Source organism: Podarcis bocagei, assembly GCF_964188305.1.
Source record: "Podarcis bocagei genome assembly, chromosome: 1".
Lineage (NCBI taxonomy): Eukaryota > Metazoa > Chordata > Lepidosauria > Squamata > Lacertidae > Podarcis > Podarcis bocagei.
This window is the reverse complement of record NC_138125.1, coordinates 49,145,223-49,164,243: the sequence shown is the minus strand read 5'-3', so window position 1 is coordinate 49,164,243 and position 19,021 is coordinate 49,145,223. Positions and strand designations below refer to the sequence as shown.

Sequence of the window (19,021 nt, the reverse complement as noted above, 5' to 3'; positions counted from 1 at the left end):
TCCACCCCCCACCCACCCCTGTACTTCTTCACAACATATAGAAACAGCAGTTCCCTTTCAAGCTATGCCTGCACATGAAATTCAAGAGATGGTAGCAACTGAAATTTCTTAAATTCTTCTTACCTTTACCTTAAAAGCAGAGTATATTTTCCCTTTTTTGTTAACTAATGGTTTGGCTTTGTTTATACAGGTTTGTGTAAAATAACATGGATATTTGTATTTAGCGTTATCTGAATTATTGGCTAGGACTTATGCTTGCAGGAACAAAAGAGAGCGTACTTTGCAGTCATACTTGGGGCACCCTCTTAGTTGGCTTCACTACATAGGAACTGCTGCAAACTGTGCAGCTTCTTCCCATGCCACTTGCATAATATAAGAAGTCTAGACTTGAACTGCAGTGTTCTTGCTCCCACTCTACAAAGATAACATCCGGAGGAGCCCTCTGACTCAGTGAATGTAATTTGATTGACTTACAAAATCAAACATGCATTGGATTAAACTACATGCCCACAGTGCCATATAGGTAACTGGGCAGTTTTCTCTCTCTTGCAGGTAGCAGCAGCAAGTGCAAAGCAGCAGCTCCATAAGTGGCCTCTGTAGCAAAAGCTGGAGCCTGCTTAGTCTGTGTGCCTGTCTGCAAGGAGGAAAACCTATGTCATTGCATATGTTTTATTTACAATGTCTTCTGGGGAGCTTTGATCCTTAGAATCTTATGAGGGGTTTTCAGTGAGAAATCAGAAAGAGCAAAGAAACTTAGAAGATAGCTACCTAGCATTCCTTCTCTTCACAAACAGTGAGTACAGTCATACTTCGGGTTGAGCGTTTTCAGGTTGCACTCTGCGGCGACCTGGAAGTAACGGAACCTGTTACTTCCGGGTTTCGCTGCTCGCGCATGCGCAGACACTCAAAATGACATCATGCGCGGAAGCGGTGAATCGCGCCCCTTGCAGACGCGGGTTGCATTCGCTTCAGGATGCGAACAGGGCTCCAGAATGGTTCCTGTTCGCATCCAAAGGTACCACAGTAGTTGGAGAGTGTTGGGTGTGTCCGAGTCACATTATGTCCGGGGGGGGGGGCAAGAGTGAAGCCCAACAGGGCTGGTGCATGCTTCATATGAATGGTACCCAAGAACATGTTCCAGAATCCTTTGCATAGTACAGTGGTTTTTGATTGGCAGTTGAAAGTTATGAAAACCAGTTTTCCCCCTCATAAATAACTGAGTTGTCAGGGTTAAGTTTGGTTTAATTTTCAGTTTGTGGTTAAGGCTCAGAAATACATTTGTTGTCAGGTAAGCTAAACTCTATTGCATGTGTGCCGTTGTTGTTGTTGTTTATGAATCACCCTTCCTTTAGTATCACCCCTGGCGGTGTCCAACAAATGATAATAAATTTACTTTAATGAGTAAAGCAAATAGAGAACTAAAATAATATGGTCAGACTTGTGGCTGGGTTAGTATTATTATTAGTAGTAGAATTTTTAAAATTTGTATACTGACCTTCATAGATCTCAGGGTGGTTCGCAGCATAAAAATACAAGATAAAAACACAACATGCATAATAAAAACAATTCAAAGATACAGTATAATATGCAATAAAAGTCCTTATGTATTGAGCACAGTCAGCATAAAGACCCACAAATATGAAAATTACTTTTTGTGTACTCCAAAGCATAAAAAGAACAATGGACAATGAACAATAACACAATTAGGACAATAATACTTTGGAACAAACAGTTATAGATATATTTTGACAATTACCAGTAAGTCTTTTTCAAATTTGTCCCAATCAATCCTAAGTGTGGGTGTCAGGGGAGCCTCTCTAAGAAGACATTGTACAGCTAGGGTGCCACCACTGAAAAGTCTTATTATTGATACTATTACTATTAATAAGGGGCTTTCCATTCAAAAGTGACCCAGGCACAATATAAACACTAAAACCAATTATAGCAAACAACCAATAAAAACTTCAATCGGTAGCTACTTGCTGGATCTCATTTGGTGGAACACCTGAAAAAGGTCCTTGATGTCCTTAATGTGGCTGGTGTTACGTGAAAGGAGACTATTGTTCAGATAACATGTCTGCAACCTTTTAGGGCTTTAAAAGCTTAATATTGGAACTTTGAGTTGGACCCAGAACAATACTTAAAGCTAGTGCAAAAGAAAGAAAGAGCGGGATGGAGGGAAGCAAGCAAGTACTGGTGTATTATGGTCATAAGGTCCAGTCCTAGTTGACCATCATCTTATTTTGGATCAACTGAAATTTCTGCAAGGTTTTCAAAGACTCCCCCATGTATTGTGTGTTTCAGTAATACAAAGAAGAGGTTACCAGAGCATGAATCACTGCAGCTGCTTCCCTGTGCTGTTGCTGTTCTAGCTACCCAATGACTTTGATGTTAAAATTGCTCAAGGCTTTGGCTTCTAATCTAGACAGTATTAAGTAAACTGCAGAAGAAGAAAATGTTTTCTTTCCATTACCTTTTCCAAGTGCTTCTAGTGAAGCAATTAAAGGAAGAGTTTTAAACATATATAAACCCCAGCAAAGGTTAAGAATGGCCTGCATGCAAATCTGATCAGACTAAAAAATTAGCCCCCTTTACTTAAGCTACCCTGTCAAGACTGATTTGACATCTGCTTTACTACCAGGGGAGCATACAAAAAAAGTGACAAAATGTTTCCTAATTTGTTAGCAGGTCAGGGATTGTCATGAGTTAGATGAGACATGAGAAAGTTGAAGTAAGGAGTGTTGGTTGTGCTTTTGTGCACTTTCCAGTTTCCTTGAATATCCCTTGTTTTCTAGTAGTATAATGATATCAGAACATTTATGAGTGTCAATACTCTGCTTCGTTAATTCATTATTAGATCCAGGGCTGAAAAAATCCCAGGCACGTAACATTTAAGTATCAGCAGTAACTCTTTCACTTGAATCTTCTCCATATTGAGATGAGGACTGAAGTTTGCAGGGGGTGGGGGCACTGGTGGAGGTCACAATGCTTCTGCTGCAATGGTTTAATGATTTGCATTAATTACTATTTTAAGATGATTTCACTATGTTAGGGGAAAGTTTCAAAGAAGTGGTAAACATGGGTGTGATTATTTGGCAGTGACTTTGGAGAACACTGCCCTTTTGAAGTCTATAACATTTAATTTGAGATCAAGATTCTTGCTACCTGACTATGTATTCTTTTGTTAATGTCAGTTTTCGGAGAGAGGAAGGAAAATGTCACTGTTACTATGTTGAGGTTTTTTTTAAATTATTGATGAAGATCTGTGCACAAATCAAATGGAATATAGTCATAGTGACTACAGTTCCAACTTAGAAACTATACTAAATGTCTAATTCTTCCTGAAGTGAATTCATATCAAAAAATAGAAGGACGGCATTTAACTTTCAACATTGATTGCAGCACAAAGAGAGAGTGCAAACAGGAAACTTGTTCTGTGGTGAAGTTTGCAAACAGGAAATTTTCACAGAACAAACATAGCTCAAGTATAACCTAAGAGATAATAAAAAATGTTTTTTCTGTAATGTCATGATATTTTTTACCAAGTATTACTTGTAATTCCTCATGCCAAATTTTACTGAATTTTTTGTGGTACTTGCCCTGCTTTTACTGGAAAGGGGCAGAGGAGTGCTTCTCTTTCCTTATTTGAATTGAGTCAGTTCAGCATTCACCAACAGAGAGCTAGGGATGAGGGACAAAACTGAACAATGGAAGAATGTCAATTGCAATACCTACATTAATATCACATTGGGACCTTAAAGGTTCACAAAAATGGAAGATTGGAGTAGGAGGCAGATATACTCTAAAATCAGATGTACATATGAGATCCATCTTCACTGAAGAAAGGATCGTTTTGTCTCCTGTCACATAAATACCTGCAAGGAATTAGCAGTCTTGGAAACAACCCAACCTTCCTTTAAATCTGCTTCACACAGAGTGGAATGTAGTGGTATTCTTTCTTGGCAGTCTTAAGCTACTTCAATGTTTCTGTTGTTTTAGCTTTATTGTAATGCTTCAGTAGCTAATAAAGCACAAGAGGAAGCAAAATCGGTTTCTACAAATACTCATGAAAATTCTCTTGTTTTAACTCTCTGCCTGTACCGCTTTTTAAACTAATGAATGGCACACAGGCTGAAAGCTATTTTAATATATAGAAAATCCTCTTTTCAAAACTTATTAATCAGGGTGGTGCAACTTTTTTTTCTTAGTAACTAATGTATACTTAGAGATATTGTATGTGTCTTGAATGTCTGATTCTAAAAATACAATTATCTAAAACTAAGCTAGCATTAGAAAAATCAGGAAGCTTGATGGCTGAATCGGAATTTTGAACCTGTGTTTGCAACATTCAGCCTTGCACTTCTGGCACTGCACTGGATCTTTGGAACAGTGAAATTGTACAGGAGACCTAAAATAATTATGCAACTGGCTACTGAAGATCCATGGGGCTTTTGCCTGGAATACTGAAGCACTGCTCAGTGCATATGATTACAATATATAAAGACAAACTGGACACATAACTCTGAAACTTTGGTGCCTCTAGCATGCTGCAGCATGTAACCATGAAGAATGTGTGTAAGGTGATAGAACAAAACAAAGGCAACTTCCTCCTTTCTTTTTCCTAGCCATAAAGAACAGCAATGTGGCTGTTCAGACTTATTTGTTATCTTTCACTAGCCTTAGTACTTTTGGCACATTCAAGATAGTTCTTTGGACAGTGGACGCCACAAAAGGGATTTAGAAGTTCCTGCTGTGGTTGAATGACAAAAATCAGTGAGGACAGAGAAACCTACAGGCAAAAAGTGTAATGAGGAAAATGTTAATTACAAGGTTTTGGTTTTCAAGTTAGTTCCCTAAAGCAAATCTCTTGGGGGCTAACTACACAGATGCATAAAACAGAGCTGTGATTCTGAAAAGCAGCTTCAGAAGAAAGCAAAGTGGCAGGGAAGAAGGTACATATTCCTCTTCCTACTTGCTGTTTCTTGGCTTCTCATGGCACCCCAAGCATTTTCTCCCCTACATGGGGTTCCAGATGCATGAATCCTGCTTAAAATGAAGAAAGAAGATAAACTTGAGCAGCGAGAGGTGATATTTCAAAGGAAGTCTGAGATTCCCTTTAAGCATTGCTTTTCTGATAGCTGTTTCACATTTTGAGTATTATTAGCAAGCATATTCTATATGCTGTGTGTACCTTTCAGAGTTTACCATAGCAGATATGGAGTAATAATAATAATAATAATTTATTATTTGTACCCCGCCCATCTGGCTGGGTTTCCCCAGCCACTCTGGGCGGCTTCCAACAAAGATGAAAGATACACTAAAATGTCACATATTTTCTCATTATGTGTATTTGTCTTGGGCATTACAGGGAACACTGCTCACAATTTCAGTAGACAGATGAGTACTCAGTTTTCTTGTAAAGTGTGAAGTTATGTAAGTTGTTGAGCTAATGGAAACCAAAAGGAGCACAGTGGCTTGAAGTACAAAGGTGGATGTAGGGATTAATGTGTGCATGTTATCCTACTGCTAATGCAATGTAATAAGCTGCTTGACACACAAATGTAATCTTTGGTCATATTGGTGGAATATGGACGTGACTGCAGGTGAATGAGTAGTTAGGAAGCAGAGGAGCCGGCTAATTTCCCATCTGCTGTCTGTGCTAATATTTCTATTATCTGAATCTGCCTCGAGATTTGCTGTTACCTATTGTATTTGAAATCCAACACATTGCTTCAGCTAAAATTCACTCCTGTCTTTGTGAAATGGTCGTGCAAGAATTTTATTTTAAATGAAGCACAACATGAAAGGCTGATATAGATTATATTTAAGACTGCTTCTGTTAGTTCACAATATAATAAATGCAAGATTGGAGGGAGTTAAGCAGCAATAATTTGTGTTTGTTTCCTGAGTGTCTAATGGTATTTCAGTATGTGCATTTGGTTACTTGTTCCTGAATAATTTGGTCAGAGTGCCTCTTCCTGTGCTATGTTTGTAAGTGAGCTTGTGTACCCTGGAAAGGTTTCCTAATATGGTTCAGCCAACAAAGCTAGCTTATGGTGAGGAGGTGGGAACTTAAGAGCAATGCTAAAAAGAGCATGTTAACTCACATTTATTTTCATCTTGTCCTCGGCTGACACCTCACTAGCTCCTGTTTGTTACTCTGTTGCTAATCACAGAAGACCATTGCATTTAATATTGATTAATTGTAGACTACATTTTACAGCCTTCACCTCAGATCATCAACTTGGGTGGTGATTAACAAATGCCTATACCAGGGGTCAGCAAACTTTTTCAGCAAGGGGCCGGTCCACTGTCCCTCAGACCTTGTGGGGGGGGGCGGACTATATTTGGAGGGGGGGGGGGAGAAAAAAGAATGAATTCCTATGCCCCACAAATAACCCAGAGATGCATTTTAAATAAAAGCACACATTCTACTCATGTAAAAACACCAGGCAGGCCCCACAAATAACCCAGAGATGCATTTTAAATAAAAGGACACATTCTACTCATGTAAAAACATGCTGATTCCTGGACCGTCCACGGTCCGGATTTAGAAGGCGATTGAGCTGGATCCGGCCCCTGGGCCTTAGTTTGCCTACCCATGGCCTATACTAAGAGAAGCCATTGTTCCTGATCACAGAAACTAAGAGTATTCTAGGTATAGTGATGAATTATCTTTTCAGATGTCAACTGGGAATTATGCAGCATGCCGCTACTAGTAAATTAATGTCCTTGAATCCAGGTGTTTCAGTGTAAGCTTCTCAATGTTACTGTATGCTTTTATAATTGGAAACTGTTCTTTCACTTGGCTTTTCTGTATATAATTATGAGGTAGGCTTAAATAAGAAACAATAGGCGAAGACATGAGGAAGACTTCTTCACCAGAAATCCTATGGCATAAAAGCCTGAATTCTTCAGGTAGAAATAATAGTCTGAATTTTTTGGGGGGTGAGGAAGAGACTATATATGATCATTCAGATGATGTTCTTACACATTCTGTAGTCACATTCAGTGGTGTGTTATTTGTCAGTCTTCTGTAACCACATCTGCTTAAATTAGAAAATGACAGACTTTATTTTAGGGCAAAATCCGTTACTCTTCTTAAATGTATAGGCCTTTTGTTTTTCTTGGCACTATAAGATGCTTTAAGATAAAAGTGCTGATGCAGGCTGTGGATAAGAAATGGCCAGGGCTGCTTTCGATGCAAGGCAGTGTTTTAATATGGGCTGCTTTTAAATAGTGTGCTTTTAAGCCTCAGTATTTGTCGTTTTTGAAGTGGCTTCTGAGCATTGAAATGGTTCTGTATTGCACAGGCTACCAGTTTGATAAAAATATAGTCCCAAATTAGGTAAAATAAAGCCCCTCCCTCCTTGCAACATTACTTTTGTTTTTGGAGTGTGTTTGTTTAATTAATGTAAAGAAGGGGCAATTGGGAATGGAGAAATGGTGTGGGTGAGAGAGAGAGAGAGAGAGAGAGAGAGAGAGAGAGAGAAAGAAACCCTTTCCTTACCTGTTGTGTTCTGCTTTAAATTACTCAATCCCCCATCCCCACTTTCTAGAGTTATAGAGACATGTTGAAGAACAAGCATCAATTTGGAAATTGGTGGGAGGATACTTTGAATGGGAGGCTGTTCAACCTTTTCCTTGCCAATAGGTGTAAAACATTTTAATTGCATTCTGCCAAATCAGCATTCTGAGGAGCAGGTGATAGTGCACATTTTTTCATGCAGCATTTAGTTTAGTTCTAAGTAGGCTGTGCATAGTGAGACTGTATGTTTCTGCTTTTTCATCAGCAAAAAGAGCTATCAGTATTGTGTGTCCATAATTTATAGGGCCATTACTTATCAAATATGTGTAAAGACATAGTATAGTCATAGTTATTTATCTTCAAGTTCCTGATAATGTTTTTAAAAGGATTATCAGTTGGGATCCACTGAAAATGAGATTGCCTGTATTTCTGCAGTTAATGTTTGTGTAACTCTTCTACAATGTTTGGAATGCAGGTTTCAGAAACATGTTGCTAATAAGGACAGTGCCCTTAAAATCCAGCGTTGCTGCAATTGGTTACGTTGGATATCTCTAAAGCAAGCTCTGTACAAACCTGGGTTGAGGGATGCTTTCTGGGAAAACCTTAATTTTGTAGCTGTAACACAAGGGCAGTAAAAACTGACTCTGTAGACTTCAGTCATCATTTTCTTTTAGACATTATCATTGTGTAGGAATAAAAATTTCAAACTTCTAAGAGGCAGCATAAGAATTTCAGGCAACTGGAATTTTTCCAGTTTACCTTTCATGCACTGTTCCATAATTTTGCAGTAGATGGAATAGGAGAAGGCTGAGTGCAGAATATAGGCTGTAAGCCAAGCTTTCAGTTCAGTTAGAAGCTTGAGAATGCAAACTGTGAAAAATTAAAGTATTGCTGATAAATTTCTGCAAACGCACAGGTCAGGGGATTAAAAAGGGGGCAGGGGGGAAAGAAAACAAGAGTATGGGTTCCATTGATCAGAAACTAGGACCTTCTCTCTCTGTAGCAGTGTTAGAAATTCCCCAAGTGCCAGGCATGTTTTGCAACTGGTGTGAGTCCAGTTGTGACCACGTGGAGATCTCTGGATACCAGGTTGGCAACTGATATCTCCATCTGGCTGCCCCCCCCCCAGCTTTTTAAAGCCAGTATGCAGAAAGCTTATTTGTTGTATTTATATCCCACCTTTTTCTTCAAGGAGTTTGCCCCCCCCCCTCAGTTAATCCCTACAATGACCTTGTGAGGTAGACTAAGTGGCCCTAGCTCACACAATGAGCTTCATGACTGAGTGGGAATTTGAACCATGATTTCCCAGGTCCTAATCCAACACACTAACCACTACACCACACTGTCTTCCTAGAGTACTTCTGTTATGGGGCAGCTATAAAATTTAAGTAGGTAAATAAATGTGAGGAAAGCAAAATGTCACTTCGAGAAGGATTGGAAATATTTTCCTTGAAGCTTGAATTTGTCTTATTCTGGATTGTTTTATTTGACGTTTTAATGTGCTGTAAACTGCTTTGAGAATTTTTTCCTTTAAATATAAAGCAATGTAGAAATGAAAATAATAATGAATTCCACTGCAAAAAACCCCCCACCTCTGTTGTGTGCTGTTGTGTGCCTAGAAATTCTGTTGTGGCAACTGTAACCTAGGTTTAAGGTGCCACTTGGCAATTAGCTTATATATCTGAGTTTCTAACACTGCTCTGCAGACTTGTGTAACTTGTTTAGGGATTTCAAATGATACTCTTAGAAGCATTCTGTAAAAGTGTCCCATCCTGTTCTATCCTAGTCCCAAACAAATCCCCAAATTTGCAGGAATTATGTTAATAACCTCTCTCTCACACACCCAAATATCTGTGTAGTTCCCATATTTGGAGTTTCTGCTGTAGACTTCTAGATTCAGTTGTACCATGTTTAGGCCCAATTTTCTTCTTTGTTTGTGATTTAGGAGGCCTGCCGTCCTTGAAAAGCTGAGTTTGACTGAGGTGTGTAAGCCAGGAGTCTAATTTTTCTGTTCATAAAAACTGTATATGTAACAACAGGATCTTAAACATAACAGTAGTTTCATTTTTGCTTGAATTGAGTTTTTGCATTCCCCATTTCCACTTCTTGTTTGTGATAGTTGACTCAGTATTTGAATCTTTATTGGGTTAGTTTTGATCTCTGGCCAACTCTGTTGGTTAATTTGATTTAACTGTTTTGTGTAGCTAACTGTAACAATTCAGCACTGTTGAGTTTGATTTCTCCTTCTCAGTGAAATATCTTAAAATTTGAACTTTTGGCAGTTTGTCTTGTGTTGCTGAATCATTTTTTTTAAAAAAATAGACTCTTTTGTTTATATTTAAAGAATTAAAATGCTGCATTCAAGCCAGGCCCACAACCTTAGTTGGCATCTGTCTGTCTCAGGAGACAATGGAAGAGGGCATCATTGGAGGTAAAGTCAAACTGTTGAAGAGTTACAGTGCCTGTTGTGTTGTTGGACCTCAACACTTTTCATCTATCCTCTCTAAAGACCCAGATCGTCCTATGGCAGCTCACTCGTTCCTCCCGTTCCTTCAAGGAGTAGCACTTCTCTCCCTGTCTGTGCGACATAAATTCCCCACCTGGAATCTGCATACTGTCTTATCATCTCTATAATGTCCTCCTTTTGAGCTACTCAAGTTGGTCCCTCCTACTATCCTTTAAAGTCCTGTGCCTCATAGCCACTACCTCCACCAGAGGCATTTCAGAACTAAATACATTGTCAGTTGAGTTGTGTTTTCCACAGAGAGAGATAGTAATTCCTTCCAAAGGTATTCATTCCACTGCCAAGAAGACTTGATTCTTCCATCACTCTGCCATTTTCTGGTACATCTGTCAGAAAAGGCAGGGCACTGCCTTGATGTTCGTTGAGAAGTGAAGGTATATATTCATCGTACACGGTCCATACAACAGACCAGCTCACTCTTCAGCTCTTTTCATCCTCTCCTGATGAGGAAAAGAGTCGAAAAAGAGCTGGATGGCAGAAACAATGCATTTTGTTGGCTTGCGCTTCTCTTAACCTGCCTCCACCTACTCGACTAGGACAGCAGCACCCTTGCGGCCTTCTCCCTAAATGCCCATCTACATACAAGAGTTCTGCAGAGTGGTCACATGGTCAACATCTTCCATATTCCTTTAGCATTACAAAACTGACACTTTGGCTTCAGCTTCAGCTGCCTTTGGAAGGAGGGTGTTGCAGCATCTTCTTCCATTCACTGTTTGTCCCTCCCTTCATGGGTCTGTAGGCTTTTATACATCCCAATCTGGCCGCATTTGTTTCTGTGAAAGGTTTTTCTGAATCCCATAAAAGCTGCCGCCAGAGCCCACCCAGGCTGTCAGCAGCTGTTTATTGCACCTCATCACTTGTCTCCCCCTTCCCCCAATAGTTCCTCCATCATACTTCTCTACCTTTCCTACCAGAGTCTCAGTGAATTTTAAAGCTGTCTTCCATGCTATACTGGTACTAAATCTCCTTGCTTTCTGGCTTGTTATTTAAAAACTGAAGAAGGAAGGGGAGGGGAGGAGCTAAAACAGCAACTTCCTGTTTGAATTCTTTATTTTTTGCAAGCTTGCAATGTTACCTACTGACCGCTTGGTGGTGCCTATCCTAAATCCCAATCTGGCAACAGTTTTTACGGGATCCAGAAATACCTTTCATAGTAAGTATAATGGATTTGCTTTTTCCCTCAAAGAAATATGCAGAATCCTGGTAGTTGTGTGATTTAGGCTAGGCTATCTCCCTGCTTTCTAGAGGGGAAAGGCATGAAACTGTTCTGAAAGGTTCAGTCAATGGCCCTCCATGGTTTTCCATGGGCCCTCAAAATATAAATAAATAGGAGGCAAAGGTGGATCTGGTGAGCTGATTAGAAGGTAGATAATAACCCCAGGGGCATATGTGCGCTGTGCTACAGGAGACCTCTGATTTCTGTTGCCGTCTCTCTCTGGGTGCAGCTGCTATAGAGTAACCTTTGTTAGCCCCCTCTGCCTTGCATGTGTATGTAGAGGTGTTCTAACATAATCTTGTATTGTTTTGCTGAACTGAAAACTCAAATCGGTGTAACTGAAATTTGTTGATTGTTGTCCCTTTTGATTTGCAAGCTGTCAGTTGCCAGGTTTTCTCTTCCACAGCTACCTGTACAGCCCTATTCTCTTCAGCATCCTGTAGCTAATACATCATGTTTTTAACCTAAGGGCATGATGTCCAGCTGCACCATGATGATGTTTTTGGACAATTCCTTCAAAGCAGTGCCCTTATCATGCCCTTATCATGTCAGGGTTTGCAGAAAGCAGAAATGTCTTGTAAGAAACAGATGAGTGGTGATCATGATCTGCTGGTATTTTATTACAGCTCAGTGGACACTTGAGACTGCCTTGGCCTTACCCACTTAGTGCTTCCTTGACTAGCAATGATCTTTGTGATAGATTCCCCTTTCTCCCTTCTTCCTTCCAAAGTGGAAAATCTATATGTCTTTGGGTACAGGGCACAATACTTCCTTGCCAGCTTTGTTGTCTGGCTCAAGTAACAAGGCATTCCATATTCAGGTTGCTGTGCTACTTTTTCCTAGACATCAGTTAACTGAGTGGTTTCAAGTTGGCCTTCTCAAAAGCACAAGTATTTTTTTCCTGAGGGTGCTTGGTTTATGTGTACTGTTCTCTTAAAAGTCTGGCCATTGGTGGATGTGACTGTAAGGAATGAATGCCTCTGTTGTCTTCTAGAACATAAAGGCTACTACTGTCAGTAACAATCTGAAGATTCATGGAGATTGTTGGGTTTATAGCATTAGTCCCTTTCTCTCTGGCCCTTAGTATTCATTTCTGCTTCAATTAATAGTATATTCCGAAAGAAGTTACACTCTTGCTTAGTTCGCAACCCACTGTTTATTTTAGAATATAATGTTGAAGGAACTTCATTGGATAGTTCATACACTGATACTATCAAAGACAGTGCCATTTCTAGGTCTGGAAGAGACTGGTTCACTTTAAACTATTGGTGCAGATGCACGTGGTGGACTAGTGGTGGACTTTCTGGTTTTAGACCTGGTTGCCCAGTGTCTTTAGTTTTGTATGGGCCATTTGCAGAAGAGTAAATTGTTTAAAAGGCATGCCAATAGCAGGTGAATCAAGATTTGGAGAATCCCAAAGAATCTGATACTGGCACTATCAATCAACTTTTATTGTATATAACCAAAGGCCTTTACAATGGATGACAGAGAATTAAATGAAACTTTAATCTAAAATCATGTACATAACCTGTAGCAGTTTACAACATAAAAGGAATTTACAGCATTAAGACTTAAGATGGGAGTGCATTCACATAGCCGGAACAGAGCTTCTTGGTTACCAGCGCAAATTTGACTACCTGGTATGTAATATATAGATGTTTATCTGCTAGGTGTTCAGCTGTCACTTCCTGTATGGATCAACCTGGAAGCCAATTAAGAATTGGTGATATAAATTTTCCTCTGGGCGTTGTATACAGGGGAACAAGTCAGCAGGTAGTGTGTGATGTCTTCTACCTGATTGTATCCATTTGTGATCCGTATGGGGAATTCCCCGGTATCTCCCCTCTAAATATGCCAAAGGCATGTGTTGAAATCTTAGTTCTACAAAGACCCTGCATAGTTGTGGTAAGGTCAGAGTCTCAAGGTAATGGGGCCTTGAGTGATTGGTCTTAATTTGGGGGGTAGCAAGTAGAGTAGCATGCAGCAAAGATGGATGCTCTGTCTTGGTTGGCATCCTGATCAAAAATCCAATTTCTAAGGTCATGTGGGCTAAGTAATTCTCCATTTGGAGATTATAAGCCCTAAGCTTATCTTGGCACTATTGTGCCCAGCCCCTGTCCTTAGTTGCTCTAACCAGCAGAGCTTAGTAAGAGTATGATCTTCAAAGGCATTTAGCCTGCACCAGTATCTCAGATAGGCTAGATCAATTCTGGCTGCTAGCGAGGGAAGGCCCAACTCGGCTCTGAGGTGGCTGCCAGTGTCCCACACGAAAACCCCAAAATCTGCCTCATAAATTTGTTTTGTAGGACCTCTATTCCAGATTTGACATGAGTTCCCCATATCTTAGCCCCACAGAGCATTTGTCCAATGATTTTAGAGACAAGTATCTTAATAGCTGGATTGATTAACTGTCTGCCCTTTGAATGGAAGAACCTATATCTGTCCAGTGGAATGGCCAGTATTAGCTCAATTGCTTCCAGATGGGGTTTCCATGATGACTTCCTATCAATAAGTAATCCTAGATATTTAAATCTGGGTACATTCAGCCCCCATCCTGCTAGATTTAATAATCCAGGGGGTACAAAGCTCAAGGGGGCACATGGTTGCATGCAAAGTTTCAAAGTTGCTGCTTTTAAAGGTTGACATTCTGACTGGCTCTCCCTTGCTTGCTGTCTCAATAATCAACCCTTTAAAAAAAGCATTTAAAAATATTTTATGTATGGGTTCCACTGAAGTTTTGTTTAAAGTAAAGGGTTCCACCACTGCAAAAAGTTTGAGAACCTCTGTCTTGGGTCATAGCTCACTTGCTGCTGCTGACATTGATTGATTCCCATCTAACATAAGTTCAGCTATTTTAGCCTGGGTCCAGCCCATTGTAAAATGGCAAAAAGGGATTAACTACATTTTTAATGTGTTTGCCTCAGGTCTACATTAGTAAGAAAGAGGTTGCTTTTCCCAAGCAAGCTGTATTTAGTAATGGGTCCATTTTTTAAAATGCAGCTGTTTAAAGTGCAGGCTTCAGGGGTGGTCTAGTGTTCCAAATTTGGATGCAAAACACTGCAAACTCAAATCATTGAACTCTACTGCACAGCTGCTAGATTTCTGAATTTCTATAGGAGCCACAGTCTGATTTGAAAGAGGAAAAATAGCTTTGTTTTTCTTGAGTCATCTCTCTAGCTTATTCTGAATAACTGCATGGCATCTAATTGTGCTGGTGAAGCAGATGATAAGCTTCCAGTCTGTACTGAAGGTTTGTATGAGTGGTTTAAAAAAAGGATAGAGAAGGGTATTATAGTTAGTAGTAACAACAGAGCCTGTGAAGCCAATCTCAAAAATTTATGGGCCCTTAGCATACTTTAAGGGCCCCCAAGGAATGTTGGTAATGAACTGCAAACTGATTGGCCCTGTGTGCCATCAATCAATCCAACAAGTTAAGAAGCTTGTAAAGAGGCTAAATGCACTTGCCATAACTGCAGTAAAGCTCACAGTTTCTGGCATAGTAGAGGAAAGGCAAAGTGGTGGGTGGGAGAGAAGAGCTCATTGCATACACAAAGATGGACATTATTGGGTGGTGGGACAGCAGATACAGTGTTATAAACTGGGATAGAAAAGCTAGGAACCAAATGGCTCCTGGGATCTGGGTTGTGGGCGCCAAAACATAATGTCTAGTCGCCATTTAGTCTAATTTGCAGTTCACATAAGTGACTCATTGTTAATGTGTGTTTTTAAAAAAATTGTTAATACATTTTTAATTTGGTGTTTACAATAAAAATATTGGTACCATACTTCAATTTTCGAAACACTCTACTCTTTATTGTTAAACTCCTTAACATACTGTCTGTCCTTAACATATACTTTGAGGCTTCAAAGACATAAAAAGGTAAAGGTAAAGGGACCCCTGAACGTAGGTCTAGTTGTGGATGACTCTGGGGTTGTGCTCTCATCTCACTTTACTGGCCGAGGGAGCCGGCATACAGCTTCTGGGTCATGTGGCCAGCATGACTAAGCCGCTTCTGGCGAACCAGAGCAGCGCACGGAAACACCGTTTACCTTGCTGTCGGAGCAGTACCTATTTATCTACTTGCACTTTGACGTGCTTTCGAACTGCTAGGTTGGCAGGAGCCGGGGGCTGAGTAACGGGAGCTCACCCTGTTGCAGGGATTCGAACTGCCAACCTTCTGATCAGCAAGCCCTAGGCTCTGTGGTTTAGACCACAGCGCCACCCGCGTCAAAGCACATACATTTCAGCAATTCTTGAGTGTCAGCCAGGCGCAAAAAATGGCACCCAGACCTTTTGAGGGGCTTGCAAATGGAGAATCTTTAGGTGCAAAATGCTCCTGGTGCCATGCTAATTTTGAACCCTGAGCAGATATGCTTCTCCCTTTGGAAGACCTTCCTTCTTCGCAAAGGACAAGAACTCAAATTTCTTGATGTTACTCCCTAAAGAGTGGACTAGTTTGGAATATACATTGTCACATGAAAATGGTGGCTTTATTTCTTCATTTTAGCAAATGGGGAAAATCTTGGATGTTTCAAATTCTGCCCAAGTTTGGTAACACTTTCTGCTCTGAACTGTTCTCTTGACCTCTTAAAGAATTTGCAACTGTGGAAAGAGTTGCTTCCTGGCTGGGTCTGGCCAGTCAATCCCATACTTGTTTGCCAAAGGTGGAGCCAACAGAATGAGTCTGCCTTTATAGAGAAAAGTATTTTTAGATACCACAGTCTTGGTTCTGAGCAGCATTTCTCATTTCTGACAGCTACTTCGCATACTTTCAGACACTATGACGTCATATGGTCAGCGTGAGTTGAGGAAAGAACTGATTTTTTAAATTTCTAAATAAAAGATGGGGTTTGTGTTTGCTCTAAATGAGTTAAGGCAGGCTCTCAGTATTCTGTATCTGATACAGGCCATATGGCATTTCTAGTGAAACCAACAGATGTTTCTCTCCCTGTGTCCTTTTCCTCAGTTGCTGCCTGATCTCTTCTTTTGTTCCCACATGTCCTGTCTGCAGAGGGCCGTCAGCAGTAACGCAGGCAGCAATTGTTGCTGTGTGTCAAGTTATTGGTGTGGATTTTATAATACAAAAATTCATGGACAAAGGAGCTGCTCACCATGTAGAAATAAAGCCTGTCTTTTCAAAGAGTTCAGTAACTGGATCCTGGCTTCTCGGTCATCATCTTTACTGAATATCCTCTCCTTTGTGTTGTGCCTGCTGCTGTTCAGAGCCAATTTAATATAAAGCTGAATTTGCTCAGTGGCTTGCATTTGTGGTGAGTGAGCCTACCCTCTATACAGCTTTTCACTGCTTTTGTTTCTGTGTGTGTGTGTGTGTGTGTGTGTGTGTGTGTGTGAGAGAGAGAGAGAGAGAGAGAGAGAGAGAGAGAGAGAGAGAGAGAAAAGAATCTATGTTAAGAATAAATTGTGTGGGGTTTTTCTGCCAGTCCCACTGACTGACTTGTATGTACTGAAGAGGTGCTGTTGGGTTCCTGTTCTAAGTGTAGAAGAAAAAAGCTTGGCATACAACAGGCTGTTCTGAAGAAGTATTTGAAGATATCCATATATATGGAGCAACTTCTCCCACAACTAACACAGAGGGAATAAATCATAGAGGCTAAGAGAGCCATTGTTCTCAGAAATGGGTTTCTTGAATAGCTGTTATGTTCTTAAGCTGATTATGTACTAACTGAAATTCATACAATATTTAAACCGTTGTGAACAAAGGGAACTCTAGACATTTTTAGATGCTTGCAAATTCACATACCATGTGTTGCATTTGGACGTGCCATATCAAATATTTGGTTTTAGTTTCTGTCATTTTCGCAGGGCAAAACAGTATCCTTCAATGTTGTCATCTGCCCCTATACTTTAATAGAGGCAGGCTGCAATTACCCCCCTGCATAGATTCTCACATGTAGAAAATTAACATTTCCCCCCCAAAAAAGTGTGCTCAAAGCTTCCTAGAAATAAACACAACAGCAAATAGGGTAAAATGGCAATGTGGTGCTGAGCCCCAAAGACTGAGCAGATGCTGGAAACTGAGACTTACAACATTTTGGAGAACTTGTATCCTTCTCCAAAACTTGCCCCACCCACAGGTAGTTAAAACAGAGTATTAATGTTTATTTGCTCTTGGATGCCAGTTTACTGAAACATCTATAATTTGCAGCATTATATTATATTTAAATGGTTAGCTTTGTTGTGGACTTCCTTTGTTTTGATGCGACTACCAACTTCATTATTTTATTTATATGCACAGAGTTTCTGCTTCTTGGGCTTCTTGGCTCACACCGCTTTAATATACAGTGTAACTGCTGCATTTGACCAATAAGAAGTAATTATGTAAAAAGCCTAGTAATTATAGTATTGGGCACAATTCTGTGGGTACAGATAAATGAATATAAGGAGTAGTCATACAGGAAGTTCAGAGAATCAACAAAGTATCTTCATTCAATAAGCGTAGAATACTATGCTATAGATCAGGGGTCCCCTACCCTTTTTGGCCTGGATGGTTCATTTGGAAAAGTAAAACTGTTGCAGGGTGCACAAGATAATAAGAAAAACTGGTGATGCTGAGACCTCCAAAGAACAATAGGCAAACCACGTGCACACACCAAATCAAAAAAGCAGATACCATCAATTCCAAAGCAGGCAATCTCCCACCAGCAAAACATCCCCCCAAAATCAAAGAACATCATTCTAAAAATTCATAAGCGAAAGGTGGGTACTCTTGGCAGGTACCATTGGCAGGTGCTATGGAGGGTGTCTGAGGATGCCATGGTCCCCGCATCTGCATCATTAAGAACCCCAGCTACAGATTGTGCACATAAATTAACAGAATGATACAGTCAGATGCACAGTTTGCATCTATTGGTATCTCAAGACCATGTAGTTGGTTTGAATCAAGGGGCGTACATGCTCATAGTCCGGACTTCAGTTTCACATCAGATCACTTGATGAGAGGGAAATCAATGGGGAGGAATTCAGTGCCATGCTCCTCTGATTAGTTTATTTCAGTGATTAAAACTGATTATCCATGGCAGACAAAAATTACTCTTTAAAATTTATACTTGTTGGTACACTGGTTCTCAGATTGTCACTTCTTTATTCCTCTTCCTTGTTCCAGGGTCCCCTTTCCTTCCCAAGAAAAGCAATTCGTAAACTCAGGATTTTTCTCTTAGACCCAGAAAAATGATATTTTGGCCCCAATTCCCCTTGCTCAGCAAATTAGTGGAAGTCAACGCAAGGGCTTCCACTAGTGCCCCTGCCCCATGCCACCACCAAATCCACTCTGGATAGCCAGGAAAACCCCCAGAACAATGCACAGAGGGAGGATAAGGAAGCTTATTCTTTCTGGCAAGCAGGGACAAAATAAAGGACAAAAGCTACAATTATAATAGCTCCCCCAGAAAAGGTATCAATTGAACACACTGTCATATACTGTATTTGATTGTTTTCCTGATGCTTGGTATGTATGAAAATGGGGTATTTCTTAGCTTGCATCCTTTTGCTTGGACTGCTTTATTGGGGCCAGGAGGTTTCCTGATATTTTATAGAGAAGAACATTTGGGTGTTTGAGTTAGTGGTGCGTACTTCTCTCTCTCTCTCTCTCTCTCTCTCTCTCTCTCTCTCTCTCTCTCTCTCTCTCTGTGTGTGTGTGTGTGTGTGTGTGTTTGTGTTTGTGTTTGTGTGTGTTCTTTCCCATTCCTGTTAATAGCTAAACTCAGGTTTGTTTCAAGCTAGTTTTCTGCTGTG

The 19,021-nt window shown here is 40.2% G+C and overlaps 2 protein-coding genes across 4 annotated transcripts in view; one reads left to right on the top strand and one right to left on the bottom strand.

Annotated features, from left to right (window-relative positions):
• The window catches only part of SUSD6 (sushi domain containing 6), a 56,369-nt gene that overhangs the window by 3,878 nt on the left and 33,470 nt on the right, over positions 1-19,021 (top strand). Inside the window, exon 1 of one of the 3 annotated variants that reach the window (XM_081186404.1) lies at positions 16,332-16,539. The exons of the other annotated variants lie outside the window; for them this stretch is intronic. The gene's annotated coding sequence lies outside the window, so the exon portion shown is untranslated. Of the gene's footprint in view, positions 1-16,331; positions 16,540-19,021 lie in introns of those variants that run through there. 3 annotated transcript variants of the gene reach the window in all.
• Positions 1-19,021, bottom strand: part of CCDC177 (coiled-coil domain containing 177) — a 41,767-nt gene that overhangs the window by 20,164 nt on the left and 2,582 nt on the right. The window lies entirely within an intron of this gene.